At 41.7% G+C, this 24,009-nt stretch overlaps 1 protein-coding gene across 4 annotated transcripts in view; it reads right to left on the reverse strand.

Moving 5' to 3' along the window:
* sptbn1 (spectrin, beta, non-erythrocytic 1) overlaps positions 1-24,009 on the reverse strand; it is a 369,807-nt gene that overhangs the window by 260,542 nt on the left and 85,256 nt on the right. The gene's annotated exons all lie outside the window — the stretch shown is intronic.

Raw genomic sequence — 24,009 nt, forward strand, 5'->3', positions numbered from 1 at the left:
TTCTAAAAAGGTTAAACTCTGCTGCTTTGACTTCACATTAAGCTCCTTTGACTCCATATTATCGCAAAGAGCACAATGTGTGACTGGGTGTTCTCCAAGTTGATTGCTCATCTGGCTTCAGCAGGAATCAATTAGATAATGAGCTCCATGATGGGGATGCTGCAACACTTTCATTTGATACTACTGAATTTCACAGTCTGTCGAAATTGTAAGAATATTTTCCTATATATTTCCTGACTTTGGATTTTTTCCTAATGCAGGCAATGTTTTCTGCCTTTGATTCATATGCCTTATTAATTCAATGGGTTGTTAAAACAGATGAGCCAGTTTTCTCAGAGCGAGTTGAGAGAACAAGCATCTATGCCACTCAAGTTAATAACTTATTAGGGATCAATTTTTGTAAGATATTTAACTTCCTCATATTCCTCTTGATTCGGCTGCACCTTAATATGAGTTTTGTTATCATCCTTGGATTTTCAATGTGCACTAATAACTCCACCTCATCCACACACCTATGACAGACAGAAGGCTCTATTCTCACGAGGGTGGGGTGTGGAACCGAACTGTCAAAGAACAAACAGACTGTCTATCTGGCAATTATCCTCGGGAGCCTGAAAATTAATCAGTACAGAATTGTTGTTACACTTGCACTCCTGCTGATTTTACAACAGGGTCTTTGAATGCATTAAACTATTCCACTTTTTTATTACAGCATATTTTCAAGGTTTCTGATATTTTCAGCAACATGATAAACCAGCAACATAAACCAACATGAAAAAACCTTGAAATGTCACTTTGGACTTTTTTGATACGGTCACACAAACAGAACATTCCCAGCAGGTCAACAGACGTCATCATCACAACATATAAATATGGATTGAAGGCACAACTTCGAAGAGTTGAATTGATCCTTATTTAACATCTGATCAAAAATAGGAGAAACATGCAAGAAATCATTTTTTTCTATCGAGTGCCAAATTTGGGCAGCTCACCAGAGTTGCAACTGCATAGCTTCAGCCTTCCAACACAAGGGTAGACTAACAGGTTTTAAAATTTCAGGAATTTTGGGCATTAACTTAATATTCCACAAAATTCAATTTTGAAGTCTTGTGCAAAGAGATATTGAATTTGAAGCAAGAAATTAACGATTCCCTCAGTTTGTAAAAAGAGATTGGCTGAAGTACTGCCCCATCCCCAGCCTCCCTTTCCTTTCCAAAATCCTTGGACTTGTAGTCTCCATCCATCATTCCCAAAACTCTAGTGTCTGAATCCCTCCAATCAGGTTTCTGTCCTGTCACAGTACTGAAGTGGAACTTAGCAAAGTCACAAATGACATTTTATGTGACTAAAGTAAACTATCCCTCATTGTCCTTCTTAACTTGTCCGTGGTCTTTAACATGGTTGACCACACTATCCTCCTCCAACACCTTTCCATTGTCTTCTTGCTGGGTGGGATTGCACTTGCTGGTCCCATTCTGATCTACCAGCAGTCAGAAAATTACTTGGCAGTGGCTTCTCTTCCTACTGCCTATTACCTCTGGTGTCCTCCAAGGATCTATTTCTTATCTGCATGCTCCCCCTACGCTATCCAAAATCATTAGTTTCCACAGGTACACTGACAATAAACACCTACCTTTACCTCACCACTAAGCTCTCTTGATCCTTCTACAACATCTTAATCAGATTGCATGTCCAACATCCAGTACTGATGAGAAGAAATCTCCAACCAAACATTGGGAAGACCAAAGCCATTATCTTCAGTTCCTATCAGCCAGAAACTCAATCCATCACTAAAACAGTCTGTATGCAAGCTTGTTGTCATGCGCAACCTGAAAATAAGCTTCCAACCTCATGTCAGCACCATCTTTAACACTGCCTATTTCCACCTCCCTGTGCCTCTGTTCATCTGATGCTGAATCCATGATCTACAACTTTATTACCTCTCAACTATTCCTTCGCAATCTACCCTCAACAGATTTGAGGTAATCCAAAATTCTGCTTCCAAAACTCTAACCAAGTTCTATCCATCACCCCTGTCCACTGACATACACTGACTCCCAGTTAAGTGCTTGATGTTTAAAATTCTTATCCAGGTCTCCCTAACTTTCCATAGCCTCACTCCTCCTTCTCTGTAATTGCCTCCAGTCCTGCAACCCTCGGAGATATCTGCGCTCTCCAAAATTTGGTCTCTTGACAATCCTTGACTTTAATCACTCCATTGGTGGCTGTGTCTTGAGCTACCAAGGCCTGGGCTTCCCTCCTTTAAAGGAGGAAAGAGAGTTGGAGAGCTTTAAGGTGTTCCCTAAAATTTGCCTCATTGACCACCCACCTGGTCATCTGATGTAATATCTCCTTATTAGGCTTGCTGTCAAATGTTCTTGTTTTAGGACATTGAAATGCTATACAAATAGAAGTTGTTATCATAGAATTTACATTGCAGAAGGGGGCCATTTGGCTCATCGAGTTGCACCGGCCCTTGAAAAGAGCACCCTACTTTAGCCTCACGCCTCCACCCTATCCCCGTTATCCCCATAACCCAGGAAATACACCTAACCTTTTTGTACACTAAGGGGCACTTTAACATGGCCAATCCACCTAACCTGCACATCTTTTCTCTGTGGGAGGAAACCGGAGCACCCGGAAACCCACGCAGACACGAGGAGAACGTGCCGACTCCGCACAGACAGTGACCCAAGCCGGGAATCGAACCTGGGACCCTGGAATATTGAAGTAACTGTGCTAACTACTGTGCTACCACGCTGTCCACTTATAGGCTTCACAGGTGCAATATGCTACAGTAGGCATAATAACAAATATAATATGCTAATTGTGAAGAGTTCACATTACATGGCAAGCATTATTTGCTAGTCAAAGACTGGCTATATATTTAACATTGATAGGGAAATACACATATACTTTATATGGGTTTGGATTGTTTCTTTGTGGGATGTTTGTTGGCCTGGACTCACTAGCTAAGTGCTTTCACTCACCCATATGTTTTGTACACTGCTGCTTGAACACATTGATTGGTCTTGTCTTTACAGCCATTGTTAGGCTTTAAGTAGCAGCAAAATGGTAGATAGGCTGTCTGAAAGTATTCCATTATCAATTCCTAATTTCAGAACACCCACCACTGTTACATTAGAAAATCTTTGCACATTTACCTTAGACCAGTGCAATTACTTAATGAAAGGGACAAGTTTTCACTAAAGTAAATAAAAAGGCACATGTTAGGAGAATGAAAAGTTCTCACTCGCTCCAGAAACAAATATTAGAAGTCATATTATGAGACCCATGGAGGTATTTAAAAACACCTCAATTTCAAAATTGTCATCCTTGTTTTTAAATACCTCGGTGGTCTCAACCTCTATCCTCCTCTAGCTTTAAAACTTCACGTTGATGTGCTCCTCGGATTTTTGCCTCGTGTATCCCTGGTGCCAATGCCTTCAGCTGTCTGGGCCTTATGCTCTGGAATTTCTTCTCTGAACTTCTCCCCATCTCTCTTATCTTTCTTTTTCCCTTTAAGACACTGCTTAAAACATGCTTCTCTGATCAAGCTTTGTCATCAGCCCAATGTAGTTCAGTGGCAAATTTGATTTAAAAAAACATCTGTGAAGTGCCTTGGAATGTTTTATCACTTTAAAGGCACTACATAAATAATTGGGTTGTTGTTTTGTTGTTTCTGCGATAAAATTTAAATTCAATTTCTGAGTTTAATATTGTTGATTTGCAGGATAACAATTTGTTAAATAAGATGAGATGTTTGTAATAAGCACATTGCAAAAGCAACTTTCAGAATTATTGATCAGAACAGACAAAAAGTCAGTTCTTTAAAGCAACAACATTTTTCTTATTGCAAGCATTTTTTAGAAAGGCATGGCCAGAGGCAGTTTTCAGGTCTCATTTTATAGATCATCCTTAATCTATTCTAATACATGATTCACGAGGAGGTAAAACCAGCCAGCCAGAACATGGACAATCAGATATTCTTCTTTATAAAGGACATATCTGCTTGAACAGGATGCAGTATGGCAAAATAATCCTAAAATGTCAAGAAATGGTTTATCTACAAATTGCCAATCCATACTAAAACACACATTTCATACAAGTTACTGACTAGCCGTTTTCCAGTGTGTGTGCACATATAAGCGCATGCAACACAGTCCCAGAAATATCTTCTGACTTCTCGAAATCATGCATTTCAAACACAAGAGTGACCAGCAAGAGGTTTGCGGGAATCTAATTCCTTCCACATGGCCAGCAACAAGCTGTGCAGGGGAGATAGAAAGCAGCTCAGACTACTTCTCGCTCAAGAATATGGAAAAGAAAAAATATTAACAGTGCATACTTCAACTAAAGACTGAATGTGGGAGTTACAACTATGAACGATACAAACATCTGATTCAAACACTGCCACTATTTTTTCAATAAAGAGGGCCTCCAAGGAAAGTGACAAAAAAGCTACATTAAAAATTCCCATATCAACAAACCACTGCTTAAACAAGATCACATCACATTTTCATTTGCTTCTTGGCTGTAAGTTGAACAAAATGCTATGTTCTCAGACTAGAGAAGCAAACTTCAAGGAAACAACAAATACAAAAATATCCAAATTATTATCTCTGACTGAAATATTGCATCATTGTTACGATAAGTACGCTGCCTCTGTTATTATCTTCTCTTTTCATCTCATCAGTAACAATTCACCTAGTCGACACTTCCCAACTTCTTCATTCCCCTAAAACAATCTGCCAACACAGCAATCTAATGATCAGAGAAGGAAGGTTATGTAAATGTAACATTTTTGCAGTTCGTGAGTCTATAATTAAACCCAGTTTAGAAGTTTGCTGAATGAAAGTGACTGCAGTTTGCAACCTAATTTGTCAATGACCAAATTTGCATCTCTCCCCAATCCTATACCTGGACAGAAAATAATCATAGTTATAACAAAGTGTAAAATACTTCATAGATTTCATAGAATTTACAGTGCAAGAGACAGCCATTCTGCCATCGAGTCTGCTCTGGCCCTTGGAAGGAGCACCCTACTCAAGCCCACACCTCCACCCTATCCCCGTAACCCCATCTAACCTTTTTTGGACTCGGAGGGCAATTTAGCATTGCCAATCCACCTAGCCCGCACGTCTTTGGACTGTGGGAGGAAACCGGAGCACTTGGAGGAAACACACGCAGACATGGTAAAAACGTGCAGACTCCGCACAGACCGTGACCAAGCCGGAATCGAACCTGGGACAGCTGTGAAGCAATTGTGCTAACCACTGTGTTACCGTGCTGCCCTTAAAATGCGTCAGCTGCTGCACCTTGAAAACACATCCAAGTCCCATAATGGAATGAAATAATTGAGGAAAGTGGGCGCTTTAAGCTGGGACATTGCTGAAATAATACAGCATTGATCTTAATCAATAGCTGAATATCTGTTTCACAAATTATGTCACTTTAAAAAGTATCTTTTGTCAAGCCAAGCAAATTAAATTCATACCTTTGCAGCACATTGGTTAGAATGTATCGAGATAGTACAGCCAAACCCACTTATAGGAAAAACTGATTTAAAAAGTAATTAAATGTTTCAGAATGAAATCACCAATCACAAACCCCTCGTCTGTCTTTTTCAATTATAGCTGTCCATAGTAAATTGAAATAATAAAAAGGTTAAATGAATTGCAAAAAATCTGAATTTATGAACCATTGTACTGCCTCCTTAAAGCTGATGAGTTAAGCTTTTTTTGCTAATCAGTATGTTAAGCTCTTATATTTTGTCTTAAGTGCAGAAATACCCCATAACCAGTTCAATTAACTTTATATTGTACTTTTCACCACATTGGATGTGAATATTGAAGGATTTTTAAAAAATATTCCAATTAAGGGCCAATGTAGCCTACCTATCCAATCCACCTAACCTGCACATCTTTGGATTGTGGGGATGAGACCCACGCAGACATGGGGAGAATGTGCAAACACCTGACAGTGACCCGGGGCCAGGATCGAACCCGGGTCCTCAGTGCAGTGAGGCAGCAGTGCTAACCACTGTGCCACCCTGTCGAATGCTCAAGGTTTGGGATACTCACACCTTATCCAAGCTTTTGTGGCACAAAGATTCTTTGGCAGAAAACTATGACAAGAACTACTATCTCTGTAAATAATGAAAACAGCACCTTTGGAGAAGGTTCATCCTTTCGCGAATATGTAATTGCCATTCTGATTGGGGCAACGGTTCCAAATGTTTGTCGAGGGAAATCACTAAACAGCTTCATCAAAATCAAAAATACAGTTTCACATCATAGCCTTTTAAAATTAAAGGAAGATTTGTTATGGCACACTTCAATGTTAATGTTATAATGTAGCAAATGGTGAATACATTTTCAGATATTCCTAACACTATGCAACTGAGTTAAAATGGATTTTTAATAAATTGAATGGTTAAGTAAATAACAGTATTTGTCAAAATAATTATTCATTAATTAGTTTTCTGATGCAAAACCTACATGGTCTGGAATAAAACTGACTCACTCCACCACTCCTATACCAACATAGTGAAATCAATAGTGTTCTTCGATTTAAATTCAGTCCTGCCGTGTCATCAGTGTCAACTTGCATAATAGCCTATGCAGGGATTTTTTAAAAAACACTAAGATTAGTATTTTCTAACTACATTTTGCAGGATAAGCAAGGTCTCAAGAGAGGGCTGCAGCGATTTAAGAATGTGGCTAACCACCAGCTTCTCAAGAGTAATTAGAGATGGACAATAAATGCTGGCCTTGCCAGCAATGTTTACATCCCAAGGACAGATTTTGAAAATTTATTTTTAAATCTCACCACGAATAATCTCTGAAGGCCGTTTAAATTGAAAACAAAAAATAAATCACAAGTCATGAGTAAACTTAAGCAACTATATTCAGATTAGATTAAATCTCTTCAAACCTTAATCATATGCAAAGAAAATCTTAAACTCGCTTTTATACAGAAGGCCTCCGGGGGTTTGACACTGTTTACACCAATTCACTGCAACTCCCTGTTCAAAGTCTGACATTCAGCAACAACACTGATTTCTAAAAAGGTGACTGGTAATAAATTAGCAGAACAGGATCACCGTCACTCCAAGCAGCAGCATCAACATTTATGAAATGACAAGACACCAAAATCAATTCATCTTACTTGTGAAAGTGACCGTGAAGAAATAGAAAATTGCTTCAGAACTACTGATATTAATGGATTCATTGTTTTACTATAATTTCACAATGTGGACCGTTACATTAACATTTTGCAAACAGCATTTAATACTGAGCATCCTTGGTTGATACTACTGCACTGTACTGCAGGATAGAAGGTTCTAGAAAGCTTGTCGTTTTATGGTTTCTCTTGCAGTTACATTCTTCTCTGCGTGCACGTCCAGCACTGACATCATTACTCCTGGGTCCAACAGTATCATGATTGGCTGCACAAAGCTGGCTTCATTCACTCTCTTGCAGGTGTAACACATTACATCACTTCTTGGACAAGCAACACAACTAATCTGCTTTTTAAAAAAAAAAACGGGCTTATTTCTGGACCTAGATCGGATTTTGACTTTTTCCAAATTCTAACCGAGCAAACATACTTCAATTAGCTAATTTGATCGCTCATTTTAATGTCTGACTAATTGACAAAATTTCGAAGAGGCAAAATATTCTGATCACTGCTGAAAGATGCATCAGAGAATTTGTTCCAATATGAACCAATAAGTAAAAATACAGCTTTCAACTGAAGTGATAAAACAATTAAACTCAATCTACAGCAAAACCCAATCTACATCAAATGTTACTTTTAACAAATTTATTTGCTGCCCGTTCTCCTTTTTGAGCCTCCCTTTACTGACATCTGGGCTACAGATCTGCTTTTGGGTGTTTTATGCTCTCTAGCTGGATACAAGGGTTTGTGCGGAGGAACCAGGATAGCTGATCATTCCATTTCCCCATTCTATATGGGAATCATAGGCTTGCACAAGACACTGTGCTTCAGATTAAGAATTCAATGTTCCTTACACCTCAATTACAGAAGCCCAGATGTTCCAAAGAAAATTGTTTTAATACACATGTTGATTATATTTCTTCACATTTTCTACAAAATATTTTGCTTGTTCATAGATTTTGTAGCTTCCGGATAACTGCGATTACATATCAATTATATTAAAGATTTTATTTTACCATCTAGAACTCCTAGCAGGAGCAGGTAGTTGTTTCCCACTGGTGGATATGTAACAGTTCTTGGGTGGCAGAACAGCCAATCGGCATACACCAATTACAAGTAATAGTTCATGGCTTTTTAATGAATGGGGCATTTCAGTCCAACAGGCTGCTTCATGCCTTATGGAAATTTCTACTGCCCTAAAGACATGTTTTACCCTACAATGTGTGCAACATGCAAAACATTTCCCCATATGCAAATCACCCCATTCCTTAATCAGATTCATTTGAGTATTTACCATAACAGCACCACGCACTAACAGAATCTGAGGTGGAGATTGCACAAAACTTTAATGTTATTAGGCAAAAAATACGATTACTTGCATTTGCAGGTGTGGGAATCATGATGTGCAATTGCCCCATGGCCAGACCCATTGAGGCAGGCAGCCTGTGAACATTGTGCTTAATAATTGTGCCATATAACCAAGGACAAAGCACACTATTGAGTCCCTGCATTCTCAGCAGGAGGCTCAGGTATGGGCGAGAGAAGGACGACTACCAATGGATCAACAAGCCAGCGGGAGGACCTCAAGATTCACTGATGCAATGCTGGAGGCCTTAGTCAAGGCAATGAAGAGGTGGAAGGCCATCGTTCTGAAGAGATGCAGAAATCCTTCAAGACAAACCCTGCAAAGGGAACGAGAGCACCTGGCTGGAGAGGTGAATTTCAGGAGTCTGACCTCGAGGACTTGAATGCGGTGTCAAAAAAAGTTCAATGATCTCACATGAGTACTTATGGTCAGCTAATGCATCTTCCACTGACATTTCCATATAATCCCGACAGAGCAGAAGGAGACCATTCAAGCACATCGAGTCTGCACCGACCCTCCAAAAGAGCACCCCACATATGCCCATTCCCCAACTCCATCCCATCCCTGTAACCCCATCTAACCTGCACATGTTTGGACATTACAGGCAATTTAGCAATGCCAATCCACCTAATCTGCACATCTTTGTTCCCATCCACCGTGCCGGCAAAATTTCATGCTGTCCAATGTACCACAACCCCATCACTCATGCCCAATATTCAGATGTTCCAACTCACCTACTTATCAATTCTGCAAGCCTCACACTCATCTCAACTTCCAGCTATTTATCTAAGGCAGGCACATTACCTAACTACATTGCAGTCCACTGATATTTCATCATCACTCTTGCAGGCAAAGTTGTGTGCAACAGGAGGGAGCAGCAGACAACCGGCATGCCTGCACCTCCTGAACTCTTCGGATGAGATCATTGGCAATTGACAAGTGAACTGCAACACAGATATATCGGAGGTAGTACATTTTTGTAGGAAGAACAGTGACGTGATGCGTCACTTGGAAGATGCAAGTCTAGTTGGAGTAGTGAAACAAAGGAATTTGGATGTGCAAATATGTCACAGACAGAATTTAGATGATCCCTTGACAAACATGCTATTACATACAGCCCATGTTCAGTATGTTTTCTTACCCTCAAGATGTGTATTCAATTAAATAACTTCAACAGCATTTCTTGAAACAAACGTTATTTATTCTAAAACACTTACTCCAAATTTAACGCAACATTTCTCGCTCGTCTCTCACATACACAAAGATTAGATGCAGATGAAGGTAATACACTGCTACAAATTATGGTGAGCTCAGCCTCCAGTTTCACAGAATATCTACAGTGTAGAAGGAGGCCATTCGGCCCATCGAGTCCGCTCCGACCCTTGGAACAAATGCACTACCTAAGCCCATGCCCCGACCCTATCCCTGTAACCCCACAAGGGGTAATTTATCATGTTGTCATGTGAGAGTACCTTTAAGAAATGGATGTTTAAGCAATGTACCTTTAAGAAATGGAACTGATCATATTACTGAAGTGATGTCAGAGGTTGGGGGGAGCTGAGCTCACTTCTGCTTTTTGAGTTTCAGTTTGATAACGCAGCTGTGAGTGTCTGTGGGTTTTGCTGTGAGCTGCATGAAGAAACACAGCTGGTCTGTTGATTTCAGCAATCCAAAGACTATAAATATATTGAATGTAACCTAATGTGCTCCTATTTTTGAAGGTTTGAAGTCTTTTGGATGTTTAAAGGAACAGTTTGAAGGATCATTTAGTGTTGTAGTCTTTTGGGGTTATCTTTGAAGTAATGGGTGTTAAGATATTCAATGTTTGATTTTAAAAGGTTAACTTGAGTTCATAGAATAAACATTGTTTTGTTTTAAAAACCACTTGTCCATTTCTGCCATATCACACCTGGAGAGTACGCCGTGTGCTTCCCACACCACAATCTATTAAAAGTTGTGGGTCGGTTGAACTCCATGAAACACTTTGGGGTTCTGTAAACCCGGACCCATAACAATGTCCAATCCACCTACCCTGCACATCTTTGGACTGTGGGAGCAAACCAGAGCAGCCTGAGGAAACCCACGCAGACCCGGGGAGAAAGTGCAAACTCCACACAGACGGTCAATCTACATCAAATGTTTCAGTCAACCTGGAATTTAACCCGGGTCCCTGGCACTGTAAGGCAGCAGTGCTAACCAATATGCCATCGTGGTCTCTGTCTCACACAAGGCAGGCCTGGTTTCTTAGATGGTTTTGATGCTTTGACAGTGAAGCAGGTTTCTTGAAAAACAAAGGGTTCTTAGGATGAGTTTTCTTGTCGTCAAATTTCTAGGAGGTTGGTTCTCATGTGAACCTGAAGTTGGAACAGATCAGTGGAACCCTTTGCTTTTTTCCAAACCTCCCACTTTCAAGATGTTACTGTTTTTTAAAAAATCTTAGCTGCTTTGGGCGACTTGCAGTTAGTTCAATGGCTTTCGGTCTACAATCAGCTTCTTGCAGACTAGAAAGGGTTTCTTCATCGTATGACTTCAACCAGTACAAAGTCCTTTTTCCAAAACAATCACTGTCAGCTGCAGCTGGTTTGTTTTTACAGTTTAAAGAGTAGGGTGTTTAAAGAGACTTTGGATAATGGCAGTTAAACAGTCCTTATCCACCTTCAAGAGCGTTTATGTCTATTCCATCAATTTGTGACTCAAAACATTGTGGCCCAAGGCTCTTGCAACAGCCAAAGTGGAGTCCATTTGAACTGAGCACTAAGTTCAAATGATCCTGCGGAGTTCAGATTGTTACTATCTCAGATCAACCAGATGGGAAGATCCCAGTTTGGAACCCTGGCTCAAAAGATCATAACTTTTTTCTTGGAATGCATGGAGGAACAACAGGGCCCCCGATTAGTTTTTCACAAGAAAAAAAATTATTAAACATGATAAGGTCAATTATGATACAATACCTTTCTTCACAAACATACACAGATTTTACGGGTATCATGGGTTACAAAGTATATCTTTGGCATTAATGGACTCAGTAACACAGTCAGCAGTTCTTTCTCTCAGCTGCTTGTATAAAAACAAATCCATTCCAGGTTTTCCCAAACTATTCTTTCAAACAAAGCTACCGCTCCACTTTTTAAATCGAGCATCCAAGTTTTCTGTCTCCCCCTTCAGGATTTTTGTCTTGACTGTTGCACAAACACTTCACAATTGCTTTAACTACAATTTCTCAATTGTATTAAGGAGACACCAAACTTGATTTACCTCTGAACTCTGATTTTCTCCTTTAAATCTGGTTACTGCATCTGTTTGTTTAACTTAGAACACTATCTGCTTTTCCTTTGAACTCTCTTTAACAGTACTTTGTTTAACCTCTTGGTCTCTGTTCCCTTAACTTCAGTCTTCCGGAGACATTCTTTCTGTCCCAATCCTTGGTTGTCTGGACTTTATCTAGTTCTTTGGAAAGTCTGCCTTTTTTGCAGCCTCCTTGTCCTGTCTAGCTGTTCTTTTTCTGGCACATTGGAGAGATGTTCACCACCCTAAGTCCTTTTTCCAACTTCCCTGGCTTCCAGTTAAACCAAAAGCAAAGGAAATCTCTTCCCTCTGGAAAGTGGCCCCCGGTTACTAGACAATGACCTGATGCTTCTGCAAACTTGCTTACTTTCATGTCGTAACCCTCTCTAAGCACAACAGAAGCAAAGTTGGACCAGAGTAAACCGCCACACGTACGAACACCTTTTGTCCAGCAGTAATCTACCAATAGGTTTACCCTTCCTTACACGAAAACATTAAGTTAAATCTATTTAAAACTGTACGTTATTTCTAATATTTACCAATACAAATGTAAATCCCCTAAAACTACCTTTGTTTTCCTGACAAGGTTTCCCTCCAGCATGAATCACTTTCTACTAACTTTTAAAAAATGGGATCTGTCGGAAATGGTGAGCAAGACTAAGTCATCTGGGTCTGATCCACCATTTCTAAAGGACCATGGAGTCTTCCCAGCTCCATAAAAATCCAGAACTAGGTTTTTATTTCTGGAGGAATAGAAGTGAAAAGGTAGAGAAGTTATAATTGGACCTCGGGTTAGACCACAGTTAGAATAATGCAAGTAGTTCTGGTCACCAAAATGTAAAAACAATATGAAAGAAATGGACAGTCAGCTCGCAATTACCACAATAGTTCTGGATAAATGTTCTGCGCCATGTTCAGCATGCACCAATATATATCTCTGTCAGCTCTAGCAGCACCAAAGGCACCAATGACTCACCACAGCATCCTCTCCTCGGAAACCAGACCCGCTGGCACATGCAGAAACCAATCATGGATTCTTTATCCCCATACTTACAAAGAAACAACCAATAAAATACACCTAAACACCAGTTCTAAAAGGGGAGTTACATATATACCACACAACGCAATTTAACCCCAGTCTCAGGTCCAGTACAAAACCAACATCATCCCATACATTTATACAGAGAGGACCATGTTCGGATTATGGTCAATGCCTTCAAGGCCTCCCAAGAAAAACAGAAAAGAAGAAGAACTCGAGCTACCAGAAGCAGACTACAGGATAAAAATGGATTAGGACTCAACCATGGTTCCATATCTCCCCGACGCATTAAAGAATAAGAGGTTCCATATATCACCCATTAAAGAATAAGTGAACATGCTGCTCATTCAAAAAGAAAGCATCCCACCCCTTGGGGGGGGGGGGGGGCGCAAACAGGATATCAATCAAAGTACAAGATTCGGCTCAACCCAGGCTCCCCATTCGCTTAAGAAGCAAAGCCCAGCCTCTCGGGATGTCCTTAATAACTGCTATTGAGAAGGGACATCCCAAGCTTTAGGGGGTAACAGGATATCAGTCACAGCACCTGACCTGGCCTAGCCCAGCACACCCCAATACACAGGAATCAATAACCTAGGACCTCGAGCACACTCCAAAACCTACACTCCAGCCGTTCCTGCACCTCCCAAATACATCCAGAGGAGTGCTCTCCCCCATTTACACCAAAAAAAGGATGATTACGTCAGCCCCAGCCAGGGAGACCCCATCACTGAAGAGATGAAGAATTATAAAAACCCAATAGTTGGGAGCCCTGAGAGGAGGATCTAATTCCCTCCTCCCCAGTACGAGGGGAACCTCCCCTGAACCAGACTAGGGTTAGTTACAGCACCCTGCTCACCCAAATCAAGAGAAGAGAAGACTCCCCCCGCTCCAGGGAAAAATGCCCAAGATGACCTAAAAATATTAACCATCGCCCAGCACTGTCTGTTGTCACAGTAGGGATACTAAGAACTATGACAGCAGGGCTTCAACAGAGACACAAACTCCGCTTCCACATGGAAAACCAATCCACAATGTAGAGGATACTCAGGGAACCACCATATAACACCACAAGGGGGACAGCACCCAACTCTTCCATCAAACCTATCCCCACATGAGGGGAAGGTATCTGACAACTCAAAATCATGGCAAACAATCTCATTCTTCAACAGATCAGTCAAGGAATAACCAAACCCACCATACCGAGCACCACCAGTCAGTTCCTCCCAATCAAATAGCTCTAAAGAAAAAATGAGCCAGAAGGAATCCAGTCCTCCCCAGGATACATGATCGGCCCAGGCCATCAAAGGAGACAGACATGAATTCTTAAATTCAAAATAACAAGAAAACAAAAATAAAAACACTGTACGATTAGCTTCAACTGGGGTGGCTATCCTCAATCTCAGTGAGGACTTAACTAACCCCACCACCCAACTCCACCCAACCATCCATCCAACATCCTGCCTTGGCTCCATTCACCTTCATTATAAATGAGGCAAGATGTGTCAAAAAAAAAAAAACACTCCCCTCCCAAATCGCAAGGCTTAGAACAATGACAAAAAGGAATAAAACTCTGCACAGACCACATTTCATATAATCGACCCTTATGATTTTTGAGAACAGGATAACTGGCAACACTTGCCGTCATGCTCACACCTCGCATGCCTTTGCAGGAGAAAAGACAACAACAAATAATCCAACAACATAATCACAAGGAAATAATTTCTATGTTACTCGAAAAGACCAAAACCAAGGCAGGATCAGGATCTTTCAAGGATTCCAACAAGCGTAGTGCCTTCACTTCCTCCATGCCGTCACTCTGATATCCAACCAGCCCACAGCCTTGGTCCTGGCTGGTGGGAATGACTCGACCCGCTCGGTCACCTCCAACCCCTCATGATAATATCGGCCAGTGGTTGGCGGGCACATTCTACCCCCCAAGCCTGAGGACAATTGGTTACCCATGATGGTCTTTTAGGGTTATCAACATATTAGAATAAAATACATAAACTCAGGGACAAGTTAAAAGTGCACCTGGTAGGGGCATCGTCCAAAAATAATAAAGAGCAACAGAAACTTACCAAACATCAAATCAAAATGTAATAAGAGGGGTTAATAAATTAATCAAACCCCTGCAGCGCCCAGCAGGCACAGAAGGCCTCAAGGGTGCCCATGGACACCGCATGCTCTCCCTCCAGGGACACCCGGTCGCAAACATAGCAGCGGAAGAGGGGCAGACAGTCCGGCCGGACGATACCCTCAGCGCCCGTTTCCTGGATCTGTTAATGGAGAGTTTTGCCAGGCCCAGGAGCAGGTTCACGAGGAGGTCCTCTGTCTTCCCTAACCCTTTCCACATCGGATGACCCTAGATCAGGAGCACGAGGCTGAAGTGCAAACAAAACTTCAGTAAAGGGTTGTCAAGAAACTAAAAAAGGGAGTGCAGCCTAGAACATTGAACATAGACATGGCTCATGGACTCCACAAGACCGCAAAAATGGCAGAGTTCTTGCACACCCATGAACCGGTGTAAATTGTGATTGCTATGTGCATCACCCTCCAGCCCAGGTCCCCAAGATTGTGGGGGAGGACACCTCCATAGAGGGACCCGGTTACCCCATGACTCTTGAGGAATAAGAGTTGCCCAAAGAGGGGGTGGGGCAATCATTAACCTTTCAGCTGGATAAATAGAGCTGGTCAGTGTAGTACTGGCTAGAGAGAAACAAGCAGTAGTGAACTGCTGGTGCTGTGTAAATATTTTGTAAATAAAAGTCTGTTTGACTCGACAAACTCGTGCTGGACTCTTTGTGGCCCTCACAAAAATTAACAATTCATACCTATATGCATCTCCAAGGTATAGCACTAACTATGTACTATCTCCAAGCTGGATTCTACTGTACTCCGTTCACTATCATGTGACGCTACATCATACTGTGGGTGGAACGGTTTCCCCAGTCACGCACGAACCCTGGATAATGCCAAATGCCCTTATACTGTACCTATTTGCCCACCATATCCCCATAAACCCATCTAACCTGCACTGCTTTTGTACACCAAGGGGTAATTTAGCATGGTCAATCCACCTAACCTTTGGACTGTGGCAGGCAACCAGAGGAAATCCACTGAGTCACGGGGAGAATGTGCAAACTGCACACAGTTACCCAAGGTCAGAACTGAACCTGGGTCCTTGGCGCTGTGCGGCAGCAGTACTAACCACTGTGCCATCTTGCCGCCCCTTTCTCTCTCCCATCTTTCTTGAAAATTGGTGCAATACTTGCCAATTTCCAAACTAATGGGACAGTTTCCAAATCTAAGGAACTTTCTAATAAGTGACATTGGAATTTGCTCAATTATTTTACAGAAGGATATTAAAGCTTTAAAATGGATAATGTCTTAATGGTGCAAAATGACCATAAACTACATGATTTGTTCAAAAAAAGACCTAATTACATGATTATAAACAAAAGGTCAATAGTTGGCAGTGACAGAAATCCAAAGATTAAATTTAGCCTTTCGGCTTTGATAGAAGAACAGCATGCATTAAACATACAGTGCTCTTTAAAATTCCCTACCCAAGAACCCTTCATCACAGATTGTTTCATTCCATAGGACTGAAAACAATGATTGTAGTGGAAGTACACAACCAACTATAACGACAAGTTTATTTTATAGATTCTGGACCAGCTCCTGCAGATTGGAAAGTAGCAAACGTCACCCCACTATTTAAGAAGGGAAGGAGAGAAAGGTATGTGCTCAATATGCTTGTGACCACAGGCATTGTTCTTGATGCTCTCAGGCCATCCTTTAATCATTATTTCTTGTGGCACTTAAGAGTTGCAACGTGTTGCGTAGTTTGCGTGATTTGAGCTAGTTTGTCAGATTCATGGTCTCTGCTGGGCTGATGACTACCAGATCACGCAGAGATGTTGTTTCAAGTTGAATCTGGAAGATTGTGCATTCTCTTGTAACATTCTCAACTTTCTTCATGGGGAACGCTGCTCTCTTCCTTGCTTGTATGTCACATCCAGATGATGTCTTTGTAAACTAAGTTACATTCTTTGCTGATGCTTTGGAGCAGGTAGTATTGGTTTGAGAAAGATGCTTTAAAGCGGTTTGTGGTCAGACTCTACTGTTACTTTGTTTCCCCCAAGCAGATACTGATGGAATTGTTCAAAAGCAAACACAGTAGCTAGGCACTCTTTTTCAATCTGTATGTAGTGTTGTTCCATTTGCATTAGTGCCTTGGATGTAAATGCGACCAGTTGTCCTTGCTGCGTTAGGGTTGCTCCAAGCCCTGTCTCACTGGCGTCACACTGCAAGGTGACTTCATCATTGACACTATAGTGCTTCAGCATTGACGTTGTTGTCACTAGCGTTTGATTTTAGTCAGTGCTGCTTCTTCTGTTCCCCAATACCACTTTACCTCCTCGACAGTGAGGTGGCATAATGGTTCACACACTGCTGACACATTAGGCAAAATAGTTTGCAAAATTGTTCCCGAATCCCACAAGCCGTTGCATTACTTTCACATCTGTTGATCGCTGCATTGCTGCTATAACTCTCATCTTGTCAGGGTCAAAGATCTTTTGCTATCTGTACCTGACCTATGGACTAGACTTCAGGCATCTTCAGCTGCAAGTTGGTCTTGTTCAGCTTCATCTGGCAAGCTCTCTTCAGTAATTTATTAAATTCTGATCTTAGTCAGCTATGCTTCTTCTATTTTCTATCCATAAACTGATAGATCTACTGCGATTTCCACTCCAGGAAGAGCACAGACAACTTGCTGTCTGCGTTGATACTCTTCTGGAGCCGTGGAAATGCTAAATGATGGGCACAACCATCTGTATCTTTCGAATGGTGTCCAGAATGTCATGACAAAGTTCCTGCTTTCACCAGCTTCACTTGCCAGTAGCCATCCTTCGCATCTAGGGTAGTAAAGATCTTTGTCTGGTCATTTTGCGGCAAAATTCCTTTGAATTTTGGCAGTGGGGTCTCTTCAGCTCTTTATTTAGGTCTTTTGGGTCTTGAGCAAACTCACAGCTCCCCAGGTTGTTTCACTGGTACCATGCTGCTAATCCAGTCTGTAAGAGTTGTCATTCTATTTGACAATGCCTTTCTTTTCCAGCTCTTGTATCTGGTCTTTTAGGCTCGACTTTAGAGCAACTGTAGCAGACGCCGAATTGGTCTTCCTTACACTCTCATCTACATCTAGACAATATTCTCCTGGGAGACATCCCAGTACTGCAAACACATCTTTGTACTCCTCTAGGATCTGTTCTGCAATCAATGGTTTTGTATGTTGCAACACATTGTAAACTTCTGTTAGCATGTTCAGAGTTACAAGTCCAAGTTTTAGACTTGTTTCAACTGAGGAGTTACCATTACATCTCATCTTTGATCTGGAATTTGCCCTCTCGGTAGGAGTATCACACCATCAGATAGCCTCAACCTTAATTTTTGAAGGCTTCTTTTAAGAATAGCCATGTTGAGCCACTTTGCACAGGTCTGGAGTTTGCATGAGGCGAGTGTCTATTTGACAATTGTTTACTTGATAGTCTCAACAGTCACAAAACATTTATCCCTTAGCGACTTTATGGAACCAATCTGTCGAATCATAGTTCTTCATCAGGTTCCTCTACTGATATCTCAACAGTGACCATCTGTATAAGCTTATTTTGTTATTTTCTCACCAAGCACTGCAAAATGGTTTGGTTTATTGTTGTTAAAACACTGCTTTGTCCACACTGGACAATTCTTCTTTTCCTTTGTATGATGTCCTTCGTAGTGTTTATTTCCCACCCTTTGTCTGCAATTGCTCTGCCCTTTTGGCCTGGAATGTCTCTCAGCATAATGCATCTCCTGGTCTGCTCTGCCATGCATGTGCGCTAATTCACCTTTCATAAGCTTTGCATTTCTACCACCTAAATTGTTTTCCTGAGCGTAAGTTTCTCCACTTTTCAGTAGACTCTCTCTCACTCCAGGGTTTCATATAGCCAAGACTATTAGATCTTTAATCAGGTCTCTTTTAGCTGTTTGAATTCACAATTCTGCAAGCCGTATTGCAATGGTCTCGTTTTCTGCAATGGTCTCATTTTCACCTTGAGCTTTATTGTCGAAAACATAGCATTCATAAGTAACATTCACAAGAAGTTTAAGGTCTTCAAAATTTCTGCCATATGTTTTCTTTGTCGGTTAGATTTAGAATAGTATACACTTTGTAGCAGTCCCTCCCCAGCAGCGTTAGAAGTGGGCCTATTTTTAAACTGTTTCTAGCTTATCTGTTGCTAGCTCATAGTTTTGCTACTGCTAGTGGAAAAACTGCCAATTTTGCCATGTATTCCCTTTCATTTCTCATGGAGATAATTTTGGAAAGTTTACTGCAGTCACATTATTCAGTACTTTACTTGCCGCCTTCAGTACGTATTGGGTTTCCTTTTGTCCTTTTGAGCAGTTTTTTGCAGATTTGAACATTTGTATCTGCCTTACTGAGCTCAGTCAGCCCTGCAATATTTCCAGGGTTCAAAAATCAAGTTTTTCTCCACTTCTGACACCATGTTTCAAGCTTAAAGGCAGCTGTACCTCTTCAGTGCTTGATCATTGTGGGTCATTACTGAACTGCCTTAAGATGCCTGCCTCCAGAGAGACAGCCTCATGGCACTACGAAAAGCCAATGTAACATCAGGCTGATTACATTTCAAAACCCAAGCACAATACTCCGGTCCTAGATGTTCACAATATACATCAATGATTATAGATTACAAAACCCGGGGGGTCATGTTGGAGTTGTATAGAACTTTGGTGAGGCCACAGCTGGAGTACTGTGTGATTTCTAGTCACCACATTATAGCAAGGATGTGATTGTCCTGGAAGGGGTGCAGAGACGATTCACCAGGATGTTGCCTGGGATGGAATATTTATGAAGAGAGGTTGGATAGGCGAGGGTTGTTTTCGCTGGAACAGAAAGACTGAGGGACGACCTGATCGTGGTGTATAAGGTTATGAGGGGCATGGACAGGGTGGAGAGGGAGCAGCTGTTCCACTTAGTTGAAGGGTCAGTCACGAGAGGATACAAGTTCAAGGTGAAGGGCAGGAGATTTGATGAGATTTGAGGAAAAATGCTTTACCAAGAGCGTGGCGACGATCTGGAATGCACTGCCTGAGAGGGTGGTCGAGGTGGGTTGCCTCACATCATTTAAAAAGTACCTAGATGAGCACTTGGAACGTCATAACATTCAAGGCTATGGGCCAAGTGCTGGCTAACAGGATTAGATAGGCACAACATTTTTCATCCATCGGTGCAGACTTGGATGGGCCAAATGGCCTCTTTTGCACTGTATTATTCTGTGATTCTGGATGTGAGGACCAAGTGTAATATTTGCAAGTTTGCTGACATCATAAAGCTAGGTGAGAATGAGTGTTGTGAGGAAACTGCAAAGTGGCTTCAAGGAGATTTGGATGAACTTAGTGAGTGTGAGTGGTCAAGAACATGGCACATGGAATATAAATGGAAAAATGTCAGGTCACCCACTTTGAAAGAAGGAATAGATGTGCAGCGTATTTTTTAAGCAGTGAAAGATTAGAAAATGTAGACATTGAAAGGGACCTAGGTCCCATTGTCAATAAGTCACTGAAAGCTTACATGCAGATGTGCTAAGCAGTTAGGAAGCTGAATGATATGTTAGCCTGTATCGCAAGAGGATTTGAGTACAGCAGTAGCAAAGTGTTGCTTCAAATGTATAGAACCTTGGTTATACTGCATCAGGAATACAGTGTGCAGTTTTAGTCCCTTAGGAAGGATATTATTGCTACAGTGGGAGTGCGACAAAAGGTTCAGCAGACGTGTCGCCAAGATGGCGGTAATGTTCCATGAAGGGAGATTGGGGAAATTGTGCCTGTATTCTCTGAAATTTCGAAGAATGAGAAGTGGTCTCAGTGAAACCTACTAAATATTTAAAGGGATAGACACTGTAGATGCAAGTTAGATGTTTTCTCTGGCTGGGGAGCAGAGACCCAGGGGACACAAAATAAGAGAGAATCCACTTATCCACGCCCAGTCCATCACACAAACCTGCCTCCCATCCATTGACTCCATCTACACCTCCCGCTGCCTGGGGAAAGCGGGCAGTATAATCAAAGATCCCTCCCACCCGGCTTACTCACTCTTCCAACTTCTTCCATCGGGCAGGAGATACAGAAGTCTGAGAACACGCACGAACAGACTCAAAAACAGCTTCTTCCCCACTGTCACCAGACTCCTAAATGACCCTCTTATGGACTGACTTCATTAACACTACACCCTGTATGCTTCATCCGATGCCAGTGCTTATGTAGTTACATTGTATATGTTGTGTTGCCCTATTATGTATTTTCTTTTATTCCCTTTTCTTCTCATGTACTTAATGATCTGTTGAGCTGCTCGCAGAAAAATACTTTTCACTGTACCTCGGTACACGTGACAATAAACAAATCCAATCCAATCCAATCTTGACCGAGATGAGGATAAATTGTTCTGCTCAGCGGGTGGTGAATTTTTGGAATTCTCTACCCCAGAGGTCTATAGAAGGTCAGTCATCGAATATATTTAAAGCAGAGATTGACAGAAAGGGTTATGGGGATATGTGGGGGAAAGGCATTGAGGTGGATGACCAGCCATGATGGTACTGAATGACCGAGAAAGCTTTATGGGCTGAATGGCCTAACTCCCGCTCCTATGTTGCAAACATTCTATGAGCCAAAATAATGCAGAATTGCTACACTTTGTTACATATTCTCTTAGTTTATTATTATTAAAATTGCAACTTTAGCTATCATAATGGATAGTTCCCAAATTAAGCAACACTGATAACTGAATTATTCAAATTTGTCATTCAATTCAAAGCTGAAATTAATAACTTTTTCATTGCAGAGATGTTTACTTTTCCAACATTCTCATTATCACAAACCAAAGCAAAAACCATACAAATACAGCACAATTTGTTTTAGTTTAAATGTATTGGGGGGGGGGGGGATAACTGTCAAATACGTGACAAGCAAATAAAGGAGTGACTTGTATATTTTTGCTTTGGGGTTTTATTTTTCTAAAGCACAGGACATGTTTCTGAAAGCAAACCTTCTCCTCCGCTTATAATCCCGATGCTAAATGGAGTAAAATTCTAAGTACTGTTTTTGCAGAGGTTGAGAGATCCAGGTCTAACAATTGCATGAATTGCACACAATTGACATACTAGGATTTCTGCAGACAAGCACTTCATTTTCAACCATATCGTTCTGATGTTAATCAAGCACATAACAGGGCATATCCTCAGCCAACTGCATCCTCTGTCATAAGGACAGGAGGAAATCTATTTACTGTTGATTCTACAATGTCCGGTTCCTTTCACAACTCCTCTGATAACAAATTCCACAATGGCTTAAAGTATAATGTGGATAACATCAGATTTTTAAAAAATTCATTTGGGGATGGGAGGGTCGCTGGCTAGGCCAGCATTTATTGCCATCCCTAGTTGCCCTTCAGAAGGTGGTAGTGAGTTGCCTTCTTGAACCGCTGCAGTCCTTGAGGTGTAGGTACACCCACTGTGCTGTCAGGAAGGGAGATCCAGGATTTCTTTCCAGCAACAGTGAAGGAACGGCGGTACATTTCCAAGTCAGGGTGTTGAGTGACTTGGAGGGGAATCTCCAGGTAGTGGGATTCCCAGGTATCTGCAGCTCTCGTCTTTCTAGATGGTAGTGGTCGTTGGTTAGGCAGGTGCTTTCTAAGGAACCTTGGTGAGATACTGCAGTGCATCTTGTAGATGGTATATAACTCCAACTGCTCGTCGGTGGTGGAGGATTTGAATGTTTGTGGAATAAGGAGCAAACAAGCGAGCCGCTTTGTCCTGGATGGTGTCGAGCTTCTTGAGTGTTGTTAGAGCTACACTCATCCATGCAAGTGTAGGGTATTCAATTACACTCCTGACTTGTGCCTTGTAGATGGTGGACAGGCTTTGGGAGGTGGGGGGTGGTCAGGAGATGAGTTGCTTGGCATAGGATTCCTAGCCTTTGACCTGCTCTTGTAGCCACAGTATTAATATGGCTGGTCCAGTTCAGTTTCTGATCAATGGTAACCCCCAAGATGTTGATTGTGGGGATTCAGCGATGGTAATGCCATTGAATGTCAAAGGCCAATGGTTAGATCCTCTCTTGTAGGAGATGGTCATTGCCTGGCACTTGTGTGGCGCGAATGTAACTTGCCACTTGTCAGCCCAAGCCTGGATATTGTCCAGGTCTTGCTGCATTTGGACATGGACTGCTTCATTATCTGAGAAGTTGCGAATGGTGCTGAGCATTGTGCAGTCATTCGCAAACATCCCCACTTCTGACTTTATGATGGAAGGAAGGTCATTGATGAAGCAGCTGAAGATGGTTGGGCCTAGGACACTACCCCGAGGAACTCCTTCAGTGCTGTCCTGGAGCTGAGATGATTGGCCTCCAACCACCACAACCATTTTCCTTTGTGCCAGGTATGACTCCAACCAGCAGAGTTTCCACCCCCCCCCGCCCCCGATTCTCATTGACTCCAGTTTAGCTAGGATTCATGATTTGGATTAATAAGTGGCATGCATGAATTTCAAGTACCAGTTAAATGACGGGTCTTCAACAAGACCCATCTATCTCCTTGGCTTTCAAAAGCCCCAATCTTCCTTAAATGCCCTGAACAAAATCATCTTCAGTATCACATTAATCAGGAACTTAACTGGATCAGAACCTCATTGTTACAAGAACATGGCAAATCCTGCGCACTGACATAGGGCTCACCTCCCGAGCCTTAAAGCCAGAATTAAGCCAGCGATGAGGGGTCAGGTACTTGCAACTTCCCTGGGTGGTTTGAGCCACAATATTCCTGAAGCTCCACATCATCCAGGAGAGAGGAAGTTGCTTGATCAACCTCCAGTTCTTCGTTTCGATATATGCTTCATTACTCGTGCACTGCAGCAACTCACCTTGGTTACTTCAATGACATTTCCTCTGTTTCTGACCATCACCAAAAGAATCAGATTACCAATCATGGCCAAGTTCCCCTCCAAACCAAGCATCAACCTGAATTGCTCATATGCCATCATTTCTGCTGGGCAATAGGATTTATTTTGGTGCAACTTCATCAGAC

This window comes from Scyliorhinus torazame, chromosome 1, assembly GCF_047496885.1.
Source record: "Scyliorhinus torazame isolate Kashiwa2021f chromosome 1, sScyTor2.1, whole genome shotgun sequence".
Lineage (NCBI taxonomy): Eukaryota > Metazoa > Chordata > Chondrichthyes > Carcharhiniformes > Scyliorhinidae > Scyliorhinus > Scyliorhinus torazame.